General features: G+C 30.1%; 1 protein-coding gene and 1 long non-coding RNA gene across 5 annotated transcripts in view; one reads left to right on the top strand and one right to left on the bottom strand.

Annotated features, from left to right (window-relative positions):
• LOC148237832 (uncharacterized) overlaps positions 1 to 25,143 on the top strand; it is a 444,404-nt gene that overhangs the window by 247,878 nt on the left and 171,383 nt on the right. For all 4 annotated transcript variants that reach the window (XM_088205822.1, XM_088205820.1, XM_088205821.1 and 1 more), the window contains one exon: positions 10,850 to 10,880. The gene's annotated coding sequence lies outside the window, so the exon portion shown is untranslated. The remainder of the gene's footprint in view (positions 1 to 10,849; positions 10,881 to 25,143) is intronic.
• LOC148237834 (uncharacterized) overlaps positions 20,687 to 25,143 on the bottom strand; it is a 28,914-nt gene continuing 24,457 nt past the window's right edge. The window contains exon 2 of the long non-coding RNA XR_015812643.1: positions 20,687 to 22,706. This is a non-coding gene — a long non-coding RNA (uncharacterized LOC148237834). The remainder of the gene's footprint in view (positions 22,707 to 25,143) is intronic.

Raw genomic sequence — 25,143 nt, 5'->3', positions numbered from 1 at the left:
TTTTATATTTTTAATTAAAGTCATCTCTGTCAAACCACATGCAAATGATGGCCAATTTCATCGCTTAAATATTCGGCCACTGCAATATATTCACGCTTTAAATGAGTTAAACTGCAATGAAAACATACTTAGAAAGTCGTTCATGCAAGGATTGGATAACAAGCGATATTTACGTCGGATAGACGCATTGTCTATTTCATTCTGTATGCACAAAAATATTGTTTTTACGGTAGTTAACGAGCAGTTACCGGGTGCATGCTAACATGGAAGTTATATTTACATTAATTATGGTAACTGTTGGCAGTTACCATAATTAAGTCTTTTGTCAAAACGCGTTGCTATTTCCTTTTCATAAGTGCGAAATTGTTTTTTTACGATCTAAACGTTAACGGTTGCAACCAGTTTATTTTGAAATTAAAATAAATAAGTAAGATGATCCTTGATTTTGTTAGGATGTTTAACCACCTGCACAATTCGATATAATATCTTAACTCTAATAATTGACCGTTTTTATTCAAACGGCCATTTATTTGAGACTGAACAATTGGATTATTAATTTAAAAAAATCCAATTCATCTAATAGCATATCCGTCTCCAGACGTTAATCACTCATGAGTACCTCTAAAAACCTCAGTTTTTGTGTAAAAAGTATGCGTGATAGACAATGTGTACCACTTTGAAGATAACCATATTGATTTTTACCCTTTGATTAAGAACTTAGTTAACGATCGTAAGAATGTCTATTAAAACTTTTTTTTTCTTAAGGCGTAAACACATTTCGTGGGTGTGTCAAAAAAGCATACAAATGCCCTGTGACTTGTTAGAGTTGTCTTGAATCAGTATTAAAAAATGTCACAGTGACTCCTAGAGAGGCGCCTCGAAGTCACAGTACCATACGTATCAGCGGTAGGCTAGTATTATCACAAGCGCACGTTACGACAGATCATAGCCGATAATAATTCAACTTTACACTCCAGCAAATACTATCAGACTTTCGAAACCCGTCGTTTTAACTCTACCATCTGAAATTTTGCATCATGTGGAAATTTAAATATATTTATAAATAAACTGTAATGAGCTTTTACGGCCTCTTCGGTCTAATTCGGCTAGAAATTCACATACCTTTGGCTTCAAAAACATTTTTTTAAATACCAGATATAGTAATGAAGCTTTAATAAAATTTAAAATAATATTTTATATTTCTTTAATTGTTTATACACATTTTGAATTGTAAATTCGAAATGAAAAAATATGACAAAGCGCTAATATGCTTACAGCACATAGGTATAAAATGTATTAGCATAGTGGGTTACATTTTCTATACAGAATGTCTTGCAGACATTTGAAGCGTTGTGTTTATTGAGTAAGGATGTATCTACGTTGAATGTGGCAAAGCTGTACTCTTATAGTTGTAAGTAATCCTAAAAAGGGTCGTTTGAGACCTTCTTACAAAACTCTTTGAACAGCTATGTTTATTACAAAAAATATACAATAGTAATACTGTCACAACGTAACTATTTAATACGCTATTTGTTGCTGTGTTGCGTTTGCTGATAATTTCCCGTCGTCGTCGTCCTCGGAAACACCTCCCTTTGTCTTTATCTCTTTCCCCGTCTTCGTTTATGTAATTGCGATTGTACAAAGCCCTTCTATCACCGCCGGTTGCGGCAATTCCAAGTAACAAATAATGCGAAATTCGCATTTTTCATACTTCACTCCCCGGGGGCGCCTTCTGAAAGAGACACCTGAATGCCAAAATAACGCAGAAGAACAAATAAATTACGTCACTCCGAAATACATTCATATCTCCTCGACAAACGGAAGCGAAGTGCTCTACCAAAATTTCCCTTTGGAGTATTTTGCTTTTTGATTTTACAATTTTAATTTTTTTTTCTATAATGAACATAATTTATATTCGCGTTCGGTATAAATTCTAGTTGATTGAAGTTATTTTTAATTAATTCGTTTTGATTCAAGCGTAGATTTAATTTAAATTTAAAAATGAGTCACAGTATATGCGAAAAGCAGACATGTCCTTTTTAATTAAATCGTAAATCCTGTTGGGTATGCTTCTATTATAGGTACAAATGTACAAAAGAGTTCACGTTTAATATATGTATGTATATATAATAACATTTTTTTGTATATTATGTATAAAACGTTGTAAATTGAACCTTAATGTACTATTAAAGATATTACATTTCTAGTGAAAACGATTATTTCAAGTAATGATGTTCAAGAAATTCTTGGGATCGTTGTAGCAGTCTATTAAATACCTGTTAATGATTCATTGTTTCAGAAATTTATAACGAATTCGAACAATCTCATAAGCTATTTCAAATTGCTGTATTTGACATAATACAGAAAGTGTACATATATTTATATTATGTAAATCGATAAAAAATACGATATTCATTCTAAATGATAAATAGTAACAAGTGTTAATGCATATTCAACCTTTTTTAAGTTGTATTATAGCTTCCAGATGTTCTCAGTGTTTTTATTTTAAGCTGATATCTTTTTATAATAACGTATATTACAAACTTAGTAATATACGAAAATACTTAAATTAAAATGAATTATAAGTTACTAGCTTATAACCATTTTCTATCTATTGAAAAGAAAGAAAAAAAATTATAATAAAAGTAATATAAAAACATAAGTATAAGATAAATTTGAAAAATATCACAAAAACCTTTCACTAAGCAAAATAAAAAATACATAATTTTTTTTTTTAATTATTAAGCTTAAGACTATTTCTATTTATTTACCTGGAGCTATTAAATAAATAAATTTATTTTTCTCAATAAGCAGTGATTCTTATCTTAAAGTGCGTGCACCTCTTGGGGTGTAAGGAAACATTTTAATGGTTGCCAGAAAAACTTTTTAATTTTAAATGTGTATTATAAAATTGTTCTATACTATATAAATTTAACTCGACTAAGCTTTTTACCTTTGGAGCCCATGACAAATTTCTTTATTTTTTAATACGTGATTTCTGATTCTAATTTTAAAAATAGGATAGTAATTCTAGCTAACTCGAAAAAACAATATTTATAAACCTAAATCTAAACCTGTTGTTAGAGCATTTGTTGTTAACAAAGTTGTTAGAGCATTTCAACAATTAGTATGGTTGTGTGCTGATATAATCTTAACATCTTGAACTCTAAGAAGGCACAATTTGATCACAAAGTTTTACATTGCAACATTTTATTTGTCATTATTAGATGCTTTTTATCAAGTGGCATAGAAAAAATGATTAAACAATAAATAAGGAATTGGTTTCGGTTTGGTGTGTTATATAGCAAACAAAGCACTGATATTATGGCAATATTATATTACATCAGGTATATGTATTATATAGTGTGTAAAATCGAATAGAATGTCATAAACATGTTTATGCTTCAAACATGCGAAAATTTATCAAATACATAATAATTAGCAGCGTAGGCGAAAAATGTTTAAATTACACCTTCGTCGCGAGAAACTTGTTATTAATTTTCGCATTGTTACGTCCGTAATTTGTTACGCACTGTCACTCTAGGCGATATGAAAACACGTTTTGCTCACAAGAAGCGCCATCCGTTATGAATGCCGAAGTCGTAATTGTTGTCTGGAGAAATGAGGAATCGCGCTCGGGAACAAAACGTAACCGCCACCCACTCTTGGCACCCACCCTTCTTGTACCCAGTAGAAACTCACAAGCCCACACGCCTAGCATGAGACCTGCCGGCGACAAAGGGCGTCCCCTAATGCAATTAGAAGACATTCCTGCGGGGTAGCGCCGCTTCGTTGACGATCATAAACATATTTTGAAAAGTTCTCTCCTCGCATCCATTACCATTCACTATTAAAAGGTTCAACTCTCGAGAGTTGTGAAGTTCTGGGCCTGCCATTCATTATGTACGACGCCAACCGCCACCTATAACACCATCACTCCCTCGCCCTTCCTCCTCACACCGCCTACTAACACAACTAATTATACAACAAACAGATGCGAGGGAAGTTCGCCATCTAGCAGTCCGTGTGTTGTTCGAATTTTGGCAAATTGCTTTATAAGATTGCCTCCCACTTGTCACTAATCAACGAGTCTTGACGTATTAATGTTGCTACTTTCGACGCTTAACAATCGACAAACGACGTTAAAGGTGTAACTCGAGTTACGATGCTTTTAATAAATAATCAAGAGAAACGTGCTTTTAGTAAATACGACACGTATCAAATCTTAATCTCGGACTTTTGTGATGCAACTTTAGCGAAAAGCAACTGTTAAACACAAATACGTACATTAAATATTTCACCCTTACCCGTTCAGTGAAAGTTGCCTTCTTACCCTTTGTCTTTTGTCCTCAGAAGTAAGTTCCATGCTCTATCATATATCGTATAAATAATACTGTTGTAAGACGTTTACTATTTTATTTGCCATTTGCAATCATGCGTCATTTTCCTCCATATTTTTGTAGTAACCATCGTAAATCAATGACTATTAATTATCAGCAAAATATGCAATTTTACAATTATACAAAAAAAAAAAATTATCTACTTGTATAATTTATATATATTTAAAATTTGTAGATCATAAACTTATTGAATTAATTCTTGTACTACATTTTTTGTCACGCGAGTATTTAAAAACACCTGTCACAATCTGCTAATAATATAAAACATACCCAGGTGAAAGTCTTATTCAAGCATGATAGGCGAGTCCTATATGTCGCTAACTAAAAAGTCAACGAACAACAAGTATGTGCGCAGAGTAGAATGTATTTAAAAAAACTATGCTGTGTTTTCGCAATAAAGTTTAAGTCAAGATATGCTCTTACAATCGTGTGACATAATACGTCCGCAAAATCCGATCGCGTGTGTGGCGTAAACACATTTCGTATGTGAGTCCTAGAAGCAAATTTGCAATTTTTGAGAATTATATCGAATCAGTATTATAAAATAATCATTTAGAAAGCATGACAAGAACACATTGCGACAGATTCTAGCTGTTTCACAAATCACAGGCGAAAATAATACAACTCGACACGCCAGCGAAAACTATGAATTTCATGACCTCTCATTTTGGCATAATGCATTAATATGTTTATAAAACCAACTGTAAAAAAAATACATTACCTTGGTTATAAAACCACAAAACAATATATTTTAAGGGTTGAAAATAGATGAAAGGTAATATTTATATTTTTGAAATTTCACTTCAGTAAAATTTTCAATTAAGGTATTGAGTCAGCAAAAATAGCTTATAAAGTGTGAAGTTAAATAATTTATTTATTTAGATGTTTCTTATTAATTTTATTTTTTAATAACTATTAAAAATACTAATTGCAAAACTGATTATTTTATGTTTTCAAGATGTTATCAAAGCTTGATTTATTTTAGAGAATATTCACTGAAAAATATTTTTTAAAGATTTCTCTAAATAAAATATATTAAAAATATAGCAATATAATATATATAGCAATTATAAAATTTGTAGAATTTGTATATGATGTTTCGATTTACGGATGGTTTTTAATATGTACGAAATATATTTTTGCGGCACGAACATAAATGTCATAAGAATTATTGATTTAATAAAAATTACTTAATTTTAAATCATACTTATCACTTTAATATATGTATAATAAAAATTGATATAGTCTGTTGAGTTTTGGTTAATGTTTTGTTTTTGGTAATTAATAACTTTACAGCTGAAATCAGCAAGTATTATTAAGTATATTTATATTTAATTATATTTTATGCAAAAAGCTTGCGTTACAGTGCTATTATTGGTTATTCACTTCTCACGCGTTTTCAGAGTACATTTAACAACGATTATTCATGCCATTTGCAATCGCACTCGGGCAAATACCTTCACCCTTCAAACTGTCGATAATTTTCCATGCATGCTCCTGAACGTACAGTTCCAGAACAAAACGTCGCTTGTTTAGTCTGGTAAGATCTTCACGCTCTATACTCTATACTCGAGGAGCGTTTCAGCTAGTGGTTCAGTTGAAAGCTCAAGCTTATCCCCATGCCGATGTTTAATGTTTGCTTCCGTTCTGCGGGTGCTAAGTTGTTTGTCGTATCTCTGGGACACAAACACCGGTCTAGACGCAAGACTAATAATCACCCCCCGTAAAGCGTTTATTCGCAGATTCTTCTCAATTTAGCGCACCGTCGTTCTTTAGACAGCTCCGAGGGGTGTGTTCGCAGTGAAAATGCTTTCATTTATATTGAAGACTGTACATTTTCCACCATTGTAGTAAGTAACTGAATAATATGGTTGTTTATAAACCAATGCTGAAACAATATTAACAGCACTGTTCGGAGGAGCAAATAATTTTATGTGAAAGTTACTGTATTAAAATTGTATATAAAGTAACTTGTCTTGTCTTACGTAAATCGTAAAAATACGCGAATTAATCGATGAAAATAAAATAAATATAAAAACTGGCATAAATTCCTAAATTTATTTTTATATTTAAAACTCTAACAATTTTATTGTTTTCGCCCACATTTTATTATAAGATAGATACACACAACAAAACAAAACCATATTACGACGTATTCTATTTCTTATATTACCACTCAGAGGCATTCTGCGGACAAATTACATGATCAAATATGCAATCGAATCTCCTCGCTTCCGTTCCTTATTCTGCCGCAATTTTTACGGTGGAGAAAACTATCATGTTGCGCATTTCGCCTCTCTGGTAATATTTTATTCCCCACCTCGACCGGTTAACTATTGAGATGTAATCCTACACGTCTGTCCACCCTTCTCGCTCCGGCATCGCTTCTGAGCCCTTTTCCTTCCTTGTCTCTCCTGCTTCGGCCGATTTCTCTCACACCTTTTCCCTGCCGTGTCGGCCAGGGAACAATCATAATTTGAATACAAATGAAACGCCAAAACGTGCTCCATTACCGGAAAACTTTACCATTATTTACGCGCCGACGTAAAAAAGCATCAAAGGAAAATTTCGAAATTAACAAATAAATCATTCTGCCGCCCGCACCCGAATGTCAAATACTGTAACAGTTATTCGAAACTGAGCCAAAGTTTGACGACAAATCGATTAAATTCGCGTTCGCCGAGCTATTGCCGCGGTTAACCCTTAAACACGTACTGAATCGCGTATTATACGCAATAAAGCGTGATTTAGTAGGTATACCGCACAAATCAATGATTGAATTTTAGTTATGAAATATCCTGTAATTATATATAATTTGTTAAATTCTGGTAAATATTAATGATTATCTCTAATTACCAAAATTAATATAATACCATACCTTTGTATTTAATACCACATAAAATAATATTTAAATTTATTTTATTAATAATAATAAATATTCAATAAAAAACATTCATCTAATATAAAATATGTATGAGACTCTATAATTTAATATAATAAAATAAAAAAATCATCTAATGCATAAGTCTTGGAAACCTAAATAACAAAAAAGAATAATTTGTCAAAAAACGTTTTCAAAGCTGGCTGCAAATGGACATCCATTTATTTGCGAATAGTGAGAAGAAGCCCGACACAAACCGTGGTTTTCAGAAATAAATACAACTCTAAGGTTAGAGTGGGACCTAAAACACTGAGATTGGACATCTGAAGATTGGGTGAAAGACATTTGGTCCAATGAATCCAACTTTGAGATAATTTTAAACTAATTTAATAAACACAAAATTTTCTAAAGTAATATTTTATTTAAATAATAATTCTTTTTTAAATTATTTTTTTAATTTTAAGACCTCTGGTGTAGTATACGTGCTCGTAGAGTTTTTTTTTTTTTATAAAAGTTTATTTCTTAAATAGACATAGGTAAAATAGCATACAGATATATTAAATGCACAATACTGGTTTATAACCATTTACATTGTTTACAAATTGTTAAGTTATACAATAACATAAAAAAAAGTAATAAATTATACGAGAGTATACTAAATTAAAGGAAAAAATACATAAAACCTTTAAAAAATTTAAAAAATCCAAAAAAAAAAAAAAATTTTGGAAAAGAATGAAGCAGATGAGAAAAACAAATTATACATAATATACAAAATAAAACACATACAAAGGTAAATAAACCTAGCCCTGTAGACCTGAAACTGATGACACTGCGATGAGCTTAACTGCATCAAAGCAATATGTGCTAAGGCATTTTATGTTTGTATTTAAATTTAAGTTTTGCTTTGTCGTAATCACCGATTCTTGAAATTAGTGGGTTTGCGTGGTCTCGCGAGATTTTTTTATAGTATTTTTCGGTTTGATAATAACAGTATTCTTTAATGGTAGGAATTAAATGTTTGGTGTGGAGTTTTTTAAGGTTAGTATAAAACGGTGTATTATAAATTATTTTTATGGCTTTATTTTGGATAACTTGAAGTTTATTAAAATTACTATTACTCGCGTTACTCCACACTGAACAAGCGTAAGTTAAAACAGGTCTGATTAATTGTCTATAGACTAGAATTTTATTTTTTATTGTAAGCGCACTTTTTCTATTAAATATTGATTTTAGAGCCGCAATGGCGCCGAGCCCTTTCGACCGGAGTTCAGTTATATGTTTATTGAATTTTAGTCTAAAGTCCATGTGTATACAAACGTCGTAGAGTTGGTGAAGATTATCTATCTGGTTGCGTAGTACCTAAAGTAAAATATAGTGGCGGAAGCGTTATGATCTTGCGGTGTATGGCAGCAGCAGGTGTAGAAAACGTGTAAACTTGCAAGGGTAGTGTGAATAGTGACATTTATATTAAAAAATGGTTGCTTAACACAATTTCAAATACAAAATTCCGCTGCGAGAAAAATTGCAGATACACCTGCAAGTCATTAGTTGACAGTAGACCAAAAAATATTGCAGCTGTAGTTAAATCTAAGGGTGAGTCTACTAAATATTAAAAATAAGCTTAAAATAAACACAAAAAAATCTCGATCGGTTTTTATTTTTTTTACGATTTTTTAAGATTAACACATTTTTTGCGGTGCTCTATTATTATGACAAAGTATATGTATATAGTTTATAAGGTTTGAATTATGTATGATTTTTATTTTGTACATTAATTTATTTTCTAACGATATTCTGTGTCAATGATAATATTATTAGTAAAGTGAAATAATTTAATAAAAACCTAAGTAACATTTAAAAGTTGTAAAAAAATATATATTTGTGGCATTTTTTTATATATTTTACCCATGAAATAACCATTAAGCTTATCTCACGTAATAAAAACCATTTTAAATGCAAAACACATGAATTGCGTACATTTCAAATAAATGTTTATTTTGGAAATGAACTGCGTTATGGCTTAAAGTTAAAAAACACACACGACTCCTGTGTATACGTCGACGATTTACTTTGCTTTAAAAAACGTCAAGGATTATTCTTAAGCTTTGAAAAGCTCAAAAAGACACGCACAAGAAAACGGTACTGCCCCTTCAGTAAAACAATCATAAAACCTTTATCTGATTTGACTTATTCCTGTCTTTATGTCAAATTTCCCTATATCCCTGGCTCTCGAGATTTTCATTTCGGCTTCAATGGATTGTGAATAAGGAGAGAAATTCGCGATAGCTTCTCGGCGCGGGTGTCATCAGCGCAGAGTTACTCGGACAAATTTATCCTCTGCCTAGGCACAGTAAAACGTTTTTTAAGTATGAGAGATTATCACCAGTGGCAGTGTGTTATATAAGCTTAGAAAGTGGCACTTTTCATATTTTATATCGCAAATGAATATATAATAAATAATATTTTTTAATCGAAATTATTTATAAATATTTTCTACTAGAATTTCATATGATTATATAATCTTACACTTAGCCAAAAAACTTGTAAACGAGACACTTAAATTGCTCTTGAATAAAATTTACCGATTAAATTTATAAATAAAATAAAATTACAAACAAATATATATTAAATATATATTTATATAAAAGACGCTTTGAAATTGTTTTATATTATTTTTTTAAATTGTTTAGTAACTATATTAACCCAAAGCGTTGTTTTAATGAGAACCTTACCTCGTACATCATTATTTGACATTGTTACCTAAGGGGCGAACGATACACTATTATGAGGAATTATCACGTTGTGCGAAAAAGTAATCTAAAACTAGGCGAAATCTACTTTGGTACTTCCGTGATCCTTTTTCTATCAAAGATAAGGGTAATCCCTCACTTAGGAGGAAAGTTGCAGCGTCATCTCAGAGCTTTTCACAGCCAGCTTTTTTTTCTATTTTCGTTATGCTATATCTCGGCACCTCGGCTCTTCCTAAAGATTCGGTTCTGGGAGAAGAACGCCACTTCTCCGCCTTCAGGATGAGAAATAATTTTCCAAAGAGTTGGCATTATTCAACTTTATTGACAGATTGATTATTAAGTGATTGATATCGCGGGTGATGGATTGATTGCCGGGAAAATTGTGAACGAACCGCGCGATAAACATCGTTTATATTTTATTAGCGAGAAGGGGCATACAAAAAGTGTTGTTAAAACTATTGGACGAAAACATAGACTCAGTATTTTTTGTATATGTAATACGATAACAGATATATAAAATAATATACAGGTTAATTACTAAGTTACCACGCTTTTTACTTCACACGTAACCATTTTGTCTTCTCGAATCCTATTCTTACTGTTGGTATCTATGGCCAAATGTCATTATTTTAGTTATCGGAGAATAGAGTACTTTGATGGATCAAAAAGTCTCAAAGATGGTCTAAGAAGTTAAATGAAAAAGAGTGTTGAAATTGTCTTATTTGTGAAATTAAATTCACAACGTTAATTATAACATTTTATAACATTGATAAACTGCAACACTTCATAAAATAATAATTTTAATTTTATTGTTTCAGGAATTAGCTGAATAGGAGTACTTTTTCAATTGTGAGTAAACATTTAAATATTTAATTATGCTTGTATTATTATTGCATTTTACTAATGTTAACTATATTATTATTTATGATAATTAACACAATAGTAACATAATACATCAGCGTGCCACACACGACACAGAATATAACATTATAAATTAGGGTCACGTGCGAGCCGAACAAGTTTAATCCTCGACGGCCAAAATTTGCTATAATTAATAGTAATTAATAACACTATCTCACAGGGATCATTTGTAGTTTGTAATTAATTTAAGGATATGCGATATTAGTATGTACAAGAAATCGATACAACGGCGGCCGGTTCAAGTTAACGTCTAAGTTCAAAACGTGACCCCATATTACATAGATATACGAACCGTTGTTTGATTATGCGAAAAGTTTTCCATTATTATCTTTGGTACATAGGTTTAATTTTATTGATAACTGGTTGTGGTTCTTGTTTATTTTATAAAATTTAAATATGGACTCATACTTAATAATACTAACTGGTTTTTACTAAGTAGCTAACGTTTTTCAAGTTTGTATAACTTGAAACTTTTTTTTGTAATTAAATTAATTTTTTTCCTAGTTTTATTTTAATGTGGAGGAAAATATGCGATGTATACCATATAAAAATAAATAAATAAAAATCTTACTGTGAGTTCACTGTGCATTTAAAGCAACAGCATTATGAAATTTGAAATACTGTTTATTTGCCGCAAACATTAGCATTTCAAATAAATTAGAATATATTTTATAAAAATTAAAACTTATTTTTTTTCATGACTTATTCGGATATTGAAATATACATAATTTTAAACATATTTTTAAAGAAAATTTTATTTTAAGATTGACGTATATTATATTAATTTATACCAAATTTTTATTGATTTTTTAAGATAATCCTAATATAGTTAATCTGAACTGATTAACCTGGTTCTTGTTTCTAACGTCATAAAAGTTTTGCACCTGTTCTATTAACCATGCTTGATTTGAATTACTAATCATGATATTTGTCATTGAGATTAAAATAAATTAAATATTTAGACAATACATTGATTTAAGCGCCTTTCTGGAATTTGCATTCATTACTTAACAAACATCTTTAACGATAGCTTATATTTTAGGTAATTGTCAAGAATTTTATTTTTAAGATTTTGATTTTTTTTACAAATCTGACCATCACGGTTTGATGGGGTTTCCCAATGAGTCATGATAGACATTGTACAAGCAATAATTATTGAATTACACATTTAAAAAAATAAAAGATAAATATGGTGCAAATAAATCTGTGTAACGGTGAAAAAAATATAATTAAAGGTGCTCGACTAAAATTATTATTACAATATATAACTGTTAAAAAAATATATATTTTAAAAAATGTCGAGGATTTATGTAATATATATTTTCCTAAGCCCACAGGTTAATTACCATGCCTTTTATCATTCATCCATCGTGCTAGTTTAATCTAAATTAAGGCAATTTTACTTAAAGATAAAAATGTATCGGTATACGTTTTACAATGTATTATTAATTTATACTTGGTTTTATTGTTTTCACATTTTCTGTAAAGCGTTGTGCAAATTTAATCGCAAAATATGTTTTCATTATATTAGAATAAGCTCCATTTTATTTTGCTTTACAAATGTCTGAAAATTTTCAGATAAAATACTATTGTTATGGTTATTTCTGTTTCAAAATGTACATTAGCAAACCGACGGCTTCCAGGAAAAGAAAGTCCAATTATGTCACCATCAATGGCCTTCCAAATGTACTTTGAAAATTCAACTTTATCACAAAAACAGCCCGCCACTCTCTTCCGCTCCATGTCCATTATGAATTTGCACTTGGCTCGGATTTTTTTTACCTCGTCAACCCTCTCTTTCTGTCTGGATTTTACGCAGCGAAAAAACCAAAACTTTCAGGTGTTTCTCCCCTGCTTTTCGGTTAAATGTACCGTTTTTTTCGACCGGCAATTAGGTCGCACACAAACGAGCGATTATGGTGGTCGAAAAAATATTAACTTTTGCCTAAAATTTTCGGGTCTTAATTATTAAAAGTCGGCTGACAGGAGCGACTTTTCGCGGAAAATATTTTTGTCGCCTCGGAGCTTTCGTCAGAGCTGTCAAAACTCATTAAAAGCGAAAGGCGTCTCCTTTGACCCCTTGACCTCGAGGGTCTGTGTAAATTTACAGGTATTTCCGTCTGACCCCATTACCCCTGACATTTGTTATTTCAACGTCCGAGTGTGTGGAATAAACTCTGGCGAAAAGTTAAGTGCAACGTCCGTTCGCGTTACATACGAAAATATGCTTAACTAAACATATAAACATATATGTTTTAAATATTTTTTATTAAAATTTTACGAGGTAAATACACGAAGTTTCAAACATAAATAATTAGTCACTAGGGGTGGTACGTAACTATATATAACGTAATAAAAAATAAATACGCGTACTCTACATTTATTAATATTGTGTTTTTTTGCATTTCAGTATATAACAATTATGTATACTAAATATATAAATAATAATAAATTATGATTTAAATTTGCACATGTACTAAGTCATCCCATCGAAAAAATAAATTTGGATTGAAGTCTGATTCCTCGAACATTTGAAATCTCTGAAAGTTGCAATATTTTTATAAATGCATCTCATCCTTTTTTCACGTAGTAAATTGGTTCCGGAAATACCGGGAAAACCAATCGCGTATAATTTTTTAACGAAATAATAAAATATGGAAACTGTACCATCCAATAAACGCGTTTTTGTAAAATGACTTGTGAATCAACAAAAAATAAATGTTCATGTGTTATAAAATGAATATAGTATCAACTTTTGTATAATATATTATATTTAATATACATATAAGTTTTTTAATAATAATATTACATTTTTACATTATTATCAATACTTATTTGACTTTAAATTTGCATTAAATAAAGAATTATTATTATTTTTAAGCACATATAACAGCCGTATAATATTCTTCAAATAAATAATAAATATACTCAAGCTAAAATATTTTTTTTTAGTATTTTATATCATATAACATGAAACTGAATATAGTAACTAATTAAATTTGATCAGTTAGATTTTCATCATTTTTTTTATTAATAGAAAAGTGTCTTTTAAATATACTAAAATATTTTTCTATTTTTATTCATTTTATTTTTAAATTATAAAACTGTTTCTACAACAGTTTTTAACAAATATTTTCTATAACGTGGAACATTTAAAATGTACGTTTTATATGAAATATTTTTTAATTACACAGTAAAATGTGATTTATGTGAAACATTTTATAATGCGTCAGCGGTATTTTTTGATGAAAACCAGATTAAGTATTTAATAAGATAATTTAGTTATTCTATAAATTTTAATACGTCGTATTTTATTAACACGTCGTGAAATTGTCAAGTTTATGTGCGTATGGTCACAGGACATAACGCAGACGCCCTAAGTTTAACCATCAACGAACTCCGTTCGCATTCTTTCTTTTCTTTTTATCGCTTCTTCCACGTGTTTTTACGATCTTCAAATCCTTTCTAAGTGACGAAAAATGTTCATAAAGACCGTGTTTGCGGGCCAAATACATTACATTCGTCGCTTTAATAACATCCACGCGATATTAATGTCACCTTACAACTTTAACCATATTGTACAACGGCTCTTTTAACTAGATTTTAACGCTTATGGTCGAAAATAGCAATGCTTTTGGCAAACCGAAAAGCTTTGAAAATTGTTACGGATAATTTCCTCATACATTAATATTTGTGTTATTTGGTTTTTTAATGTTTTTCTACAATAAATTATTATTAAAGAAGACATTTAATACAGGATGAAAGATTTTTTAGGACAAAATATTTTAAGTTCCATAATGTCATTGATTCTTAGCAATTTCACTTTTAATCTTAATTTTTCTTTATTTTTTAATTTAAATGACTACAATTGCTTTAAAAGATGACTGCTTTTATATTATCAATTTTATGTTTTAATGAAAAAATATGATAATATTTAAACTAGTAAATATTATCATGTTTTTTAGTAAATATTATACAAAGACTGGAAACAAAACCCGGTACAAAATATAGTATTATATAAACAAAATTAAACTCTTTAGTTGCTTGAAAAGAAAAGTTATATAATACACAAAAAAATATATTGAAATGAAAATCAGATATTAAAAGTCGATGTTCAAAAGAGTATTTGAGTACATCGAATGGAAAGCCCCTCGAGAATTATAATCAATAAATCGTCTACATTTATTATACTAATGACAAAATATTGAACAACGCAACAAAAAGATTCACATTAATATTAATAATATTCAATAGAATACCGAATAAAGTTTGTACCAAAAAATCTATATTTTATTTTTCCAGGATTTCGTCAAAATCAAATTTGTTAAGTGTCACGGGCAGGGCATTATTATTGCGTTTCGCTTTTGCCTCAAGCTGACAGTTATTTATTGTGTCCGCATTGTTATATGGTTATATTCTCGAACGGATTAATAACACGTAAACTTTTGCTGAAATATATAAGAACAATTGAAACGTCAACGTCAACTTTCCGCCACGCCGGAAGTGGGTTTGCCAGTGGACTACAATAGAAATCTTTAATCTCGCTCGTCGATCTGGCAAAACACTGGTGAGCAAATCTCTGTATTTTTTACTCTATTTACATCATAATCAACAAGATGTCACGATATTACAATAGAAGACGTCACAAAAAAGGACAAGTTAAACTTTGTTATTATTTATAATAGCTACAGATAATTATTGAACACAAAAAAATAATACAATAAAAACAATAATTCTTAGAAGGCCCGTTTAATATTATGTTTTGCGAATTATCTTAGAAACTGCATTTCCAAATAATATGATCCGGGACTTCTAGTCAGAAGGTTTATTTGGTTCAAGACAAAGATTGTTTGTTATTTAAATTAGTGCGCAACGGTTGAAGCATGTTTTTCGTAAGGATGTAGGCGTACTATGAACGTCGTGAATACGAAGAGGGAAGCGGCGGTTTATGGAATATTCGCTGGTTAAATCAGTCTCCTCTTGATTAAAGTCCAAGTTAGTGTTCTTAATAATCTCATATTTTAAACTCTGATATAGATGTTTGAAGTAGTGTCAGTGAAAGTCCGCAACAAATTTGATTGCCCGTGTTCCAGTATTCATACCTCCATGGAACATTAGGTTGTCCGCCACTTTTCAGAAGGACAATTAATTTTTTTTAATCAAATTGCCGTTGTTCGATAAGGTAGGTAAAAAACGCTTGATTTAAGGATAAACCTGAATGCATTGACTATCTCTTCTCAAAGCCGCGTATATTTAATATTTTCTGAATAATGACGCATAATTTTTGACTTAATTCGTCCAGAGCTTTCCCACTGTGTTTTATTTTAACGAAAAAAAAACATCTTCATCACAAGTCCAACTGATCTTTTGTATGATTATTAAGCTCTACAGTTATAAATAGCAAAGTGGTTTACTAATTAAAGCCGACAATATTTTCTTAGCTATGCCAAATGTTTAACATCCAACTATTTTAATCATTCGAACATATTATACTTATAAAACGAGTAGATCTATCATTATCTAACACCACTCTCATCGCTCTATTTCGCTTTTGAAATATTGCTTTATCTGCTACATTGAGCACATGTATGTAATATCGTTGCACAATAATTACAATGGAGCAATATCATACTAAAATAAGTTGCTACTTTGTATTAAGTATTTATATATTTTTTAACATGTAATAAAAAAAATACTATTTTAATTTTTATCAAACCTACATTTAATTCAATTTGGTGTATAATATCACTATATATTCGAGCAAACAATAATGAGCACTAAAAAATATGATATATCGTCATAAAACGCTTGAACAATTTACCAAATGTGATTTACTACCTTTTCCCCTCGGCGTCTTTAATTAATAAATATTTCCTTAAGCTATAAGCTTTAATAAACGACGCTTTGTTATTTATATACATACGTTATCTTTTATTGGATAATATAATAATAACAAACAATTAAAAAATATTATATAAACGTATTGCTCATAATAAGGATTATTATTTTATCAAATAATTAATAAGTATTAAAATAACGAACTTTTGAAAAAAATATAATATACTTTATTCTGAATTTATGTACAAAGGAAAAATTGAACATGCCATAGCGACTATTGTATAAATATTAAAAATGGAAACTTTGAGAGAAATTGTTAAATAATATGAAATACGACTCTAACAATGAAGCTCGTACAATATAATAAAAAATATTTAAGGGTGAAATTAGTTTCGATATAATATTTGTATAAATTTAGTACATTTATATGCATACAGGATATGAATAAAATCTAACGATATTTTATATATTGCTATTATGAAAACCTTTAATGGAATTAAAAAAATTAAAAAAAAACTCTTTACGTTATTAAAATATCATATACACAATCTATTATGTGGCTATAGCGACTATTTGTATTTACAGCTATATGAAAACTTGTTTTGAGCAAAAACACAGCTTGTTTTACGTCTTTTAAAATATTTGTATAAAAAAGTCCGTTGAAACATTTTAGAAAAAAATATTATGTGTAGTATTTCGAAAATATCTATTTATTTTTATTATTTTAAATATTTTTATTTTTACAAAACATAATTAAATAAAAAATTATTTCATTCATATTTTACTGTATTTAATAAGACAAATTATATTAATGTAATTTTTATTTTTTGCCTCAAAATGTATATTATAATAAAAATTATTTAGTTATAATGCCTGAAAAAATGCATAATTTATTTATATTATATACAATTTGCTAGCTAATCGCTTCGAGTATAATCCAAACATATTAAATCTAACTTTAATCTCATTATTTACCCATCCAAATTGTACAATTATTGCAAAATTTTCTAATATATTATACCATAAAGCCGGCTTATGGTCAGCGACGTTGAAATTCTCTAAAACTTGTGCAATATCTCCAGCAGTCATTTTCAGGCGAAAACTTTGTCTCCAGAACATAGTTTATACCTCGACGATGACTCTATTATTAAATGAACTTTCGCTTGAAATAATTTCACATAATGAACAATACATTAGGGGCGCAATAAAATTCTTTCCCAGAAAGGAATTAATATCGAGTTCTCTACCATACACGTTTCAATGGTCGATTTAATTCAGTGAGTGGCTCTGAAAAAATTGCTCTATTTTTTTCTCGATTAACCTAGTACGAATAATCTTTGAATGTATGTACATATGTATATACATTTTATTCAAAGAACTTTTAAAAAGGTTAATAAGGTAAGATAACGATACTATTTATTTCATTTTAATTATTATAATAATAAACTTTTTAATTAATATATTACCATAAAAAAATCATTAAAAACCCGTTTTGTTTGTCAGTAAAATGAATATATGTTTTTGTCTATTTTTTAATACATAACTTACGTCTTATTAAAAAATTGTGAAAATAACTCTACAAAAATAGTATAGACTGAAAATTTTTACTGTTTTATTGTAATAAATATACTACTTATTTTTTGGCAGAGATTGAATTCTAATGTTTATGAAATATTTTTAATGTAGTTAACCACAAATCATATTGTTACTAAACTGTGTGTTTGTGGTTGAAAATGCTAAATATGTATAATAAAATCAAAATATCATTATTTTGTTATACTTAAACAACGAAAAATATATTAAATTAAAAATATTTATGTATACAATACATATATAAACCATGCAATTCAGAAGTGTGCGGGCGTTTTAATGACTCGTAACTCGAGTTCTGTTATGTTTATCTCAATCTATCCACAAGAGTACATTTCCAGGAGTTAAATCAACGTAGTAACTCTTTGCGATAGTAGTTACTTAAATTAATATAATTTTTTTATATCAGCTGGGACCAAAAACACCTACATTTTATAAAAATAATAATAATTAATTTTTCAGATCAACTTTCCTTGAATCCATAATAAGATTAAGGCATATATGCATGTTGAGAATAGTATTATTTTGATTTACTAAGAACTCTAACGTCGATTAAATACATTACTTATTTGGTAAAGAAATCCATTTAAAATTCAATAAAAACGTTTGCTCAAAATAAACCTTAATATTTATTAAAAAAAAGAGAAGCTTAATTTTTATTTAATTATAAAATATGTTCAAATTGAAGATTTAAAAATTTATCCTGATTTTTTTCTTTTCTCTTCTGTTTTCTTTAAATTTTCTTTTCTGAAACAATTTGATTAAGCGCGACTTACACGGTTTAGAGTTCGGCGTCAATATGTTCTTGAATAGAGAGTTTTTTACTGATTTAATCAAAGCCGTATGATGATGGAAATTTGCATACAGATTTCTGTTAGTGTGCGTATTTTGTCGAAATACTGTGTATCCTAGAGAACCGTCTTCTTTTTTATATTAGTGTGACCAGGAAGGGCAGTTGACAATGTTCTTCAAGTTAAATCTTAAATTTTATATTTCCTTCCGTAGGGCCACATACCAAAGACATCATCGACATATCTTAGCCAAAGCTTAGGTTTTTTATTAGTTTTTTCAAAGTATTCCACGAAAAGTTTAGCTATTACTAGGAAAGCGGCGAGCCCATAGGTGCTCCTTCGATTAGTTTATAGAAGTCCTCTTTATAAATACAATACGTGAAGTAAAAACAATGTTTTGTTAACTCCGTAATATGTTTCGGTGGGCTATGTCTAGAGTCTCCAATTACTCGAACCATCAACTACTCGAGTATCGAATATTAAAATTTTAAAATACTCGAGTACTCGAGTACTTTCGAGTATTTACCAAATGTACCAAAATAGCTATTATTCAAATTCGTGCACATATAAATAAATAAATAAAATACTTAGTATGTTAATTTTTACAATTATTTTAACTTCACGAACATACTTTTTAAAAACAATAATGCAAAAAGTGTCTCGAATTTAACATTACTGCTAACTTTTGGTTTTATTATTCCCGGTATGGAAAAAACCCTTTCCGTTGCTGTTGATGTTGGTCTTATTGTCATTAACGCGTTGGATAAGCCTTCTAATTTATATCTGTTCGCTTTTTATAGATATAAAATTTTTTGAACTCTCTTTTTATGTTCTCTTCTTTCATTCCCTTCTGTGCTTTTCTCTTATTTCCTTCGACTATTGACAAAATAGCATTTTGTAATTCTTCTTGAATAGATTTTTTTTCTTAACAATATACAATATTCTACTCCTTCTGATTAATGCGAAGAATTTAAATCTATATCCTTCGAAGATGTATTTGGGTGAATCCCTTTCACTCTAGAGCTAAACGGTTCGCAAAGAACTGACTTTACTTTAAATGCCTTTAAAACACACAATTGTTTTGATTTATATTTTAAGCTGAAGGATCAGTATAAACAATTTACAACACTTTACGCTACAACTGCATAGTCATAAAACCTAAAAAAATTTTTTGTTGATATTTCATATTGTTCATTGCCATAAATTAGATAAGTCGGGACTGTCGAACAGAAAACACAAAAAAAATTTCTCCGTCGTACCCACTAACATAGCCGACGACCAGAACTATGCAACTATGAAACTATGAAAAAATTATACCTGATAGTAACCGCTTTAACTCTGGACTTCGGGCATAAACGCCAAATAAAAGCAAGACGTTAACCTTTACCGGACCGAGTTAAAGTTAATTTTGTTTTTAAAATATTTTAATTTTTTTAAATTCGAGTATTAATCGAGTAATTTTCAAAATACTCGATTATCAAGTACTTGAAAAATAGACAAAAATACTCGAGTATCGAGTACTCGATTACTCGAATTGGAGACTCTAGCTATGTCTCTTAACAATGTGGTTAAGGGTTTCCGCAGTAAGAATATTTGTAAACAGCGAGGAAACAACAAAACTTACTAGGAGATCTTGATCGTCTACTTTTATTTTACGAATTTCATTTATGAAGCCATTTTTTCCGCTAGTGATTAAAAACCCATTGCTATATATTTTGCTAATTCTTGAGTGGGTGCATCAACCGCGCTGACAATTGGCCTTAACGGTAACCCTGTTTTATGTATTTTAGGGAGAACGTAAAAACGTGGGGTCCTTGAAGAGTTAATTCATGGTGCAAGTTGTTCTTTTAAAAGTATTGTTAAAAGTGATTTTTCGATCATATTTTTTTTTCTCCTGGTATGTAGTTGGGTTGTTTTGGTTTTTTATATGCTTTATCGTCTTATTGGAATCTCGGGATTCATTACGATTTAAACTTACTTCCATATTTTGTCTGTAATGCTTCAGCCATAATCACAAATTTTCCGTAACTGCCGCTCTCGTCCTTGACCTTGTCATATATACAGGTTCTTGCGGTGGGTCAGTATCAATGATATTTATTAATTGTACATTTTCCGATGACGCGTCATTTGTGTCCGTGTTAATGTGATTGTGTGGCAATTATTTTCTCAATAATTATATGTGATTTTTTTGCTCGTATATGGTACTGTCGTCTCGTTTGTTCATTGCGATATTTTTATGGATTTATATTTCTACTGCTTCGTGTTTTGACGAACAAACGGATTTATAACGTTAGCTACAGTCTTTGTGTTGCTCAAGTCAATTTTATGGTCTTCAATAAAGCTGTATTGAGCCAGAGCAGAATTATTATTAAATTTTTTAAAACATTTTTGTGTCAATTTTCTCGTTGTGCGATGCGTCTATTAGACTGTCCAATGTAATTTTTGGCAATTTGCACACGAGATTTTATACACACCCTGGGACTCATTTTTTAATCAGTCTTTTCCTTTTGAAAACATTAAATCAATTTTGTTTTTAGATTGGAAAATAGCTCTGATATCGTGCTTCATTAGGGCTTTTCCGATCTTTTCTGTCACCCATGTGTGGTAGAAGTTCGTGTGCAATGTATAGTTTTTTTTATTTAAAAAATAAAAAATCACCTAAAAAACATTAATTTAAATTAAATTTTAGTAGTTTATTAAAAAACGTCAAGTTATAAGTAAGACTACTATATTTTTGTCTATGTCTTAGTATTTATTTTAATTATCAATCTTAATCTCAAAGTGGTGCTTACTTTATTTTATAAATAGAAAGCTTTTTTTTAACATATCTCAAACTATGTTAGATATGGTTCACATACTTGTAATAAAATGCCATATTTGGGTCAAAACTTTAAGGGGTTTCTAAGCCACCCTATCTAAAAACGCAAAAGTTTCCAAAGCGCTGCACGGGAGAGGTTAATATCCTTTCGCGACGTCGAAATCCTCGGCAAAGAAATTCTCCGGTTGTTATAATAAAGTAGTTGGACTTTCGCGGAAAGCCATACATACCACGGATCGATTGCAAGAAGGAAATATATGAGGTATGTCGCCGCTGCTCTTTTATTTTTACGCATACATGACGATCGACTTTGATCTCAAAAGCGAGCTTTGAGTTCGATTTCCGGTGTTTCCAGACATTCAGACCGAGATTTCCTGAACGTCAAAGCACTACAACGCGAAGCGACCCTTTTGCAACTTTGCGTCGAGACATAAACAACCCGAAAACAACGAAGGTACCGACCAAGCAACTACCCCATCCACGCTGGAGTAGGTACAAAAGCTCTTGAGTGACACACAAACTATGACGTTGTTTGTACCGGCACGTGCAACTTACATTGCTGTTGTTACATAGTTTAATTTTATTGTCTGGGAATTGTCGCTTTAGCGTAATTGCTTTAATAATATTTAAACAATGTAATAGTGCCCAAAAATATATACACTTCTTGAGATTGTATAACAATATTATTTAATGAACCTATGAGTGAATATATAGTATCTAAAGAAGGGGTGTCCATATTATTTATTCAAGTGTATTTATCAGACATACATAAGTTATAAACTTATGAAAGTCTGATAAAGACACTTTAATAAATATATTTTCAAACTTTGCTCATTATAAATCTATACATTATATCTGCAAGTTGCAGTTTAATAATCTTAGTAAAATCTAAATATTATGCCTTAAATTTTATTGCAATGAAAAAAATGCTTTTTTCTAACAAAAAATAGTCGTCAGTTTTTTTTTCATGAATCGCTCTTTTATCGTATATTTTTCTTTTTTATTTCAATAGCTTAATATAGACACAGTATAGAAGCCATGATAAAAAATAATGAAAAATATTATTATTGCTTAAATTTTTAACATAATTGATACGCGTGCTGGTTGTACACTACTATTTTAGACTAAGCTTTTTAGTACGTTACTTTTCAAAGTAAAAATAATTTTATTAAAAAATAATATTATGAAACACACATTGTAGAGCTCACTCTTATTATTCTGAACTACTCATATGAACAAGTCATTAGACCGGTAATATCTACGCTTTCCCGGTGTGGGGTAACACCAGTAAAACATTTTTTTCAAACTTTTTGTAATTAAAATTATTGCGATTAATGTATTGCATGCTTTTTTATTACAACCATGAAAAACTTCAAAGTATATTTATATTTGTAATAATAAAAACTACCAAAACCATATTAACCAAGAATCAACAGCTTCTACTATGTCGAGTATTAAATCCATAAATTCTTATTTAAGCAGATCTAAGTATTTAGTTCGATATATTTATTTCACAACCTGTATAAGGTAGTAGCTATAATACACTGTGTAAAACAAAGTGATTCAAATAACTTTTTAATTAAATTAGCGCGCGTCTTCTTAGTAATCTAGAAAGAGTTTGACATTCTGAAGAATTAATCTTATATATAACACCTAGGTTACATTTAAACTTATCTAATACCATTATTGTAAATGAATAATTAAAAGTTACCAGTACATTCCCATGCGAAATATGTATGTACATTGCCGTTCCCATGACGTTGAGTTTATTTAGTCGTGAATAAATTATACTATGATTAAGTCCAAAAAAAGTTTTAGTACCGATTTGTTTGATTTAATCATAGAAATGTTATTATTAAATATCATGCATGATTGAATGAAAATACGTATCTTCATATTATATATATATTACATCCTACTCGTGGTACGCCAAAGCGCTCGTGCGGAATAATCAAGTAAATTTCGATTAATAATTTGATTAGCAAGTATTATTAATTGTATCGATTGAATTATTTGACATACCTACCGGTAAGCAACGTGGTTCAATTAACCGAAAATATCAAAGCGGAACGCTCAAATTCGCAATCAGGACATTGCGGCAGACGCGTATAATCAAAAGAGGTTAATTTGATGTTTCAAACTTTTATTAGAAACCATTATATTAAACTAACATACCTCACTTACATTAAATTATAATTTAAAAAGTAAATCGGGACCACCTGTAATAGTTGCGCTAAAATTAACGTGCTGAAAGCTAATGAAACTAATTGATTAATTATGGTTAGCTATATACAATCAAATGATATCACTTTCTATATATACCAATATTCCTTATAGATCATTGCGGTTTATATTGTATATTGTCTAAAGATAAATCTAACTTACGGCATAAAAAACTCGATACAATTTTCCCATCCAGGTGCTCTCAGGTATGCCGCAGTGTCTTAATAATCACTTCCAAAACTTAATTGTGCACGTCCCGTGGTAATAGAGCGAATGTACCGCTGTAGGTCATATGAACGAATTATAAGTTCCACCACGGTCATGCAGCCACAAATCTGCCAGACATACCCCAGCCTAGACTGAAACTATCCCGCAAGAATTTATTCCGGTGTGGGTCGATCTGAAAAGTTCGTGGCCGGAATGGGAAGTGCATCTCTTATAAATTGGCCACTTAGCAGCCGGGAGACAAAAGTTATTCCCATCTTACCTTGGTATGGTAGATTACCGGGATACAAATTGCGTCTTGTGTCCCGGCAACGGCTGCCGACCGCAATCAATTACCGGGACAACCTCTCATACATACAAAATGGAACGTCTTACGGCAAATCTCGACGGGTTACATAACTCTGCGCGGACTTACAAGAGCAAACTTCGCCGAAAATAACATCCATCTCATAAACAATAACGGTTATAGTTAGCTGGGAAAGCGAGCCCTGTTTCGGGATTGATCGCGTAATACCCGAGCTTAACCTTAACAGTAATTGCACGAATTTTAATTAACGTTTCGGCAGTAAATTTATGAAATATATGGCAGTAATTAGTCAGTCTTTTAATTATAGATTTATGTTGTATTAGAAAAGAAACAACAGGCACAATTAGAATTACATATAATTAAATATTGCAGTGCTTTCATAAGTTTATGTTACTACAC

Source organism: Plectrocnemia conspersa, unplaced genomic scaffold, assembly GCF_051122295.1.
Source record: "Plectrocnemia conspersa isolate PC_06_02 unplaced genomic scaffold, ASM5112229v1 ptg000002l, whole genome shotgun sequence".
In the NCBI taxonomy this organism is placed as follows: Eukaryota; Metazoa; Arthropoda; class Insecta; order Trichoptera; family Polycentropodidae; genus Plectrocnemia; species Plectrocnemia conspersa.
Note: the sequence above shows the minus strand (reverse complement) of the source record. Positions and strands in the feature narration are given on the sequence as shown.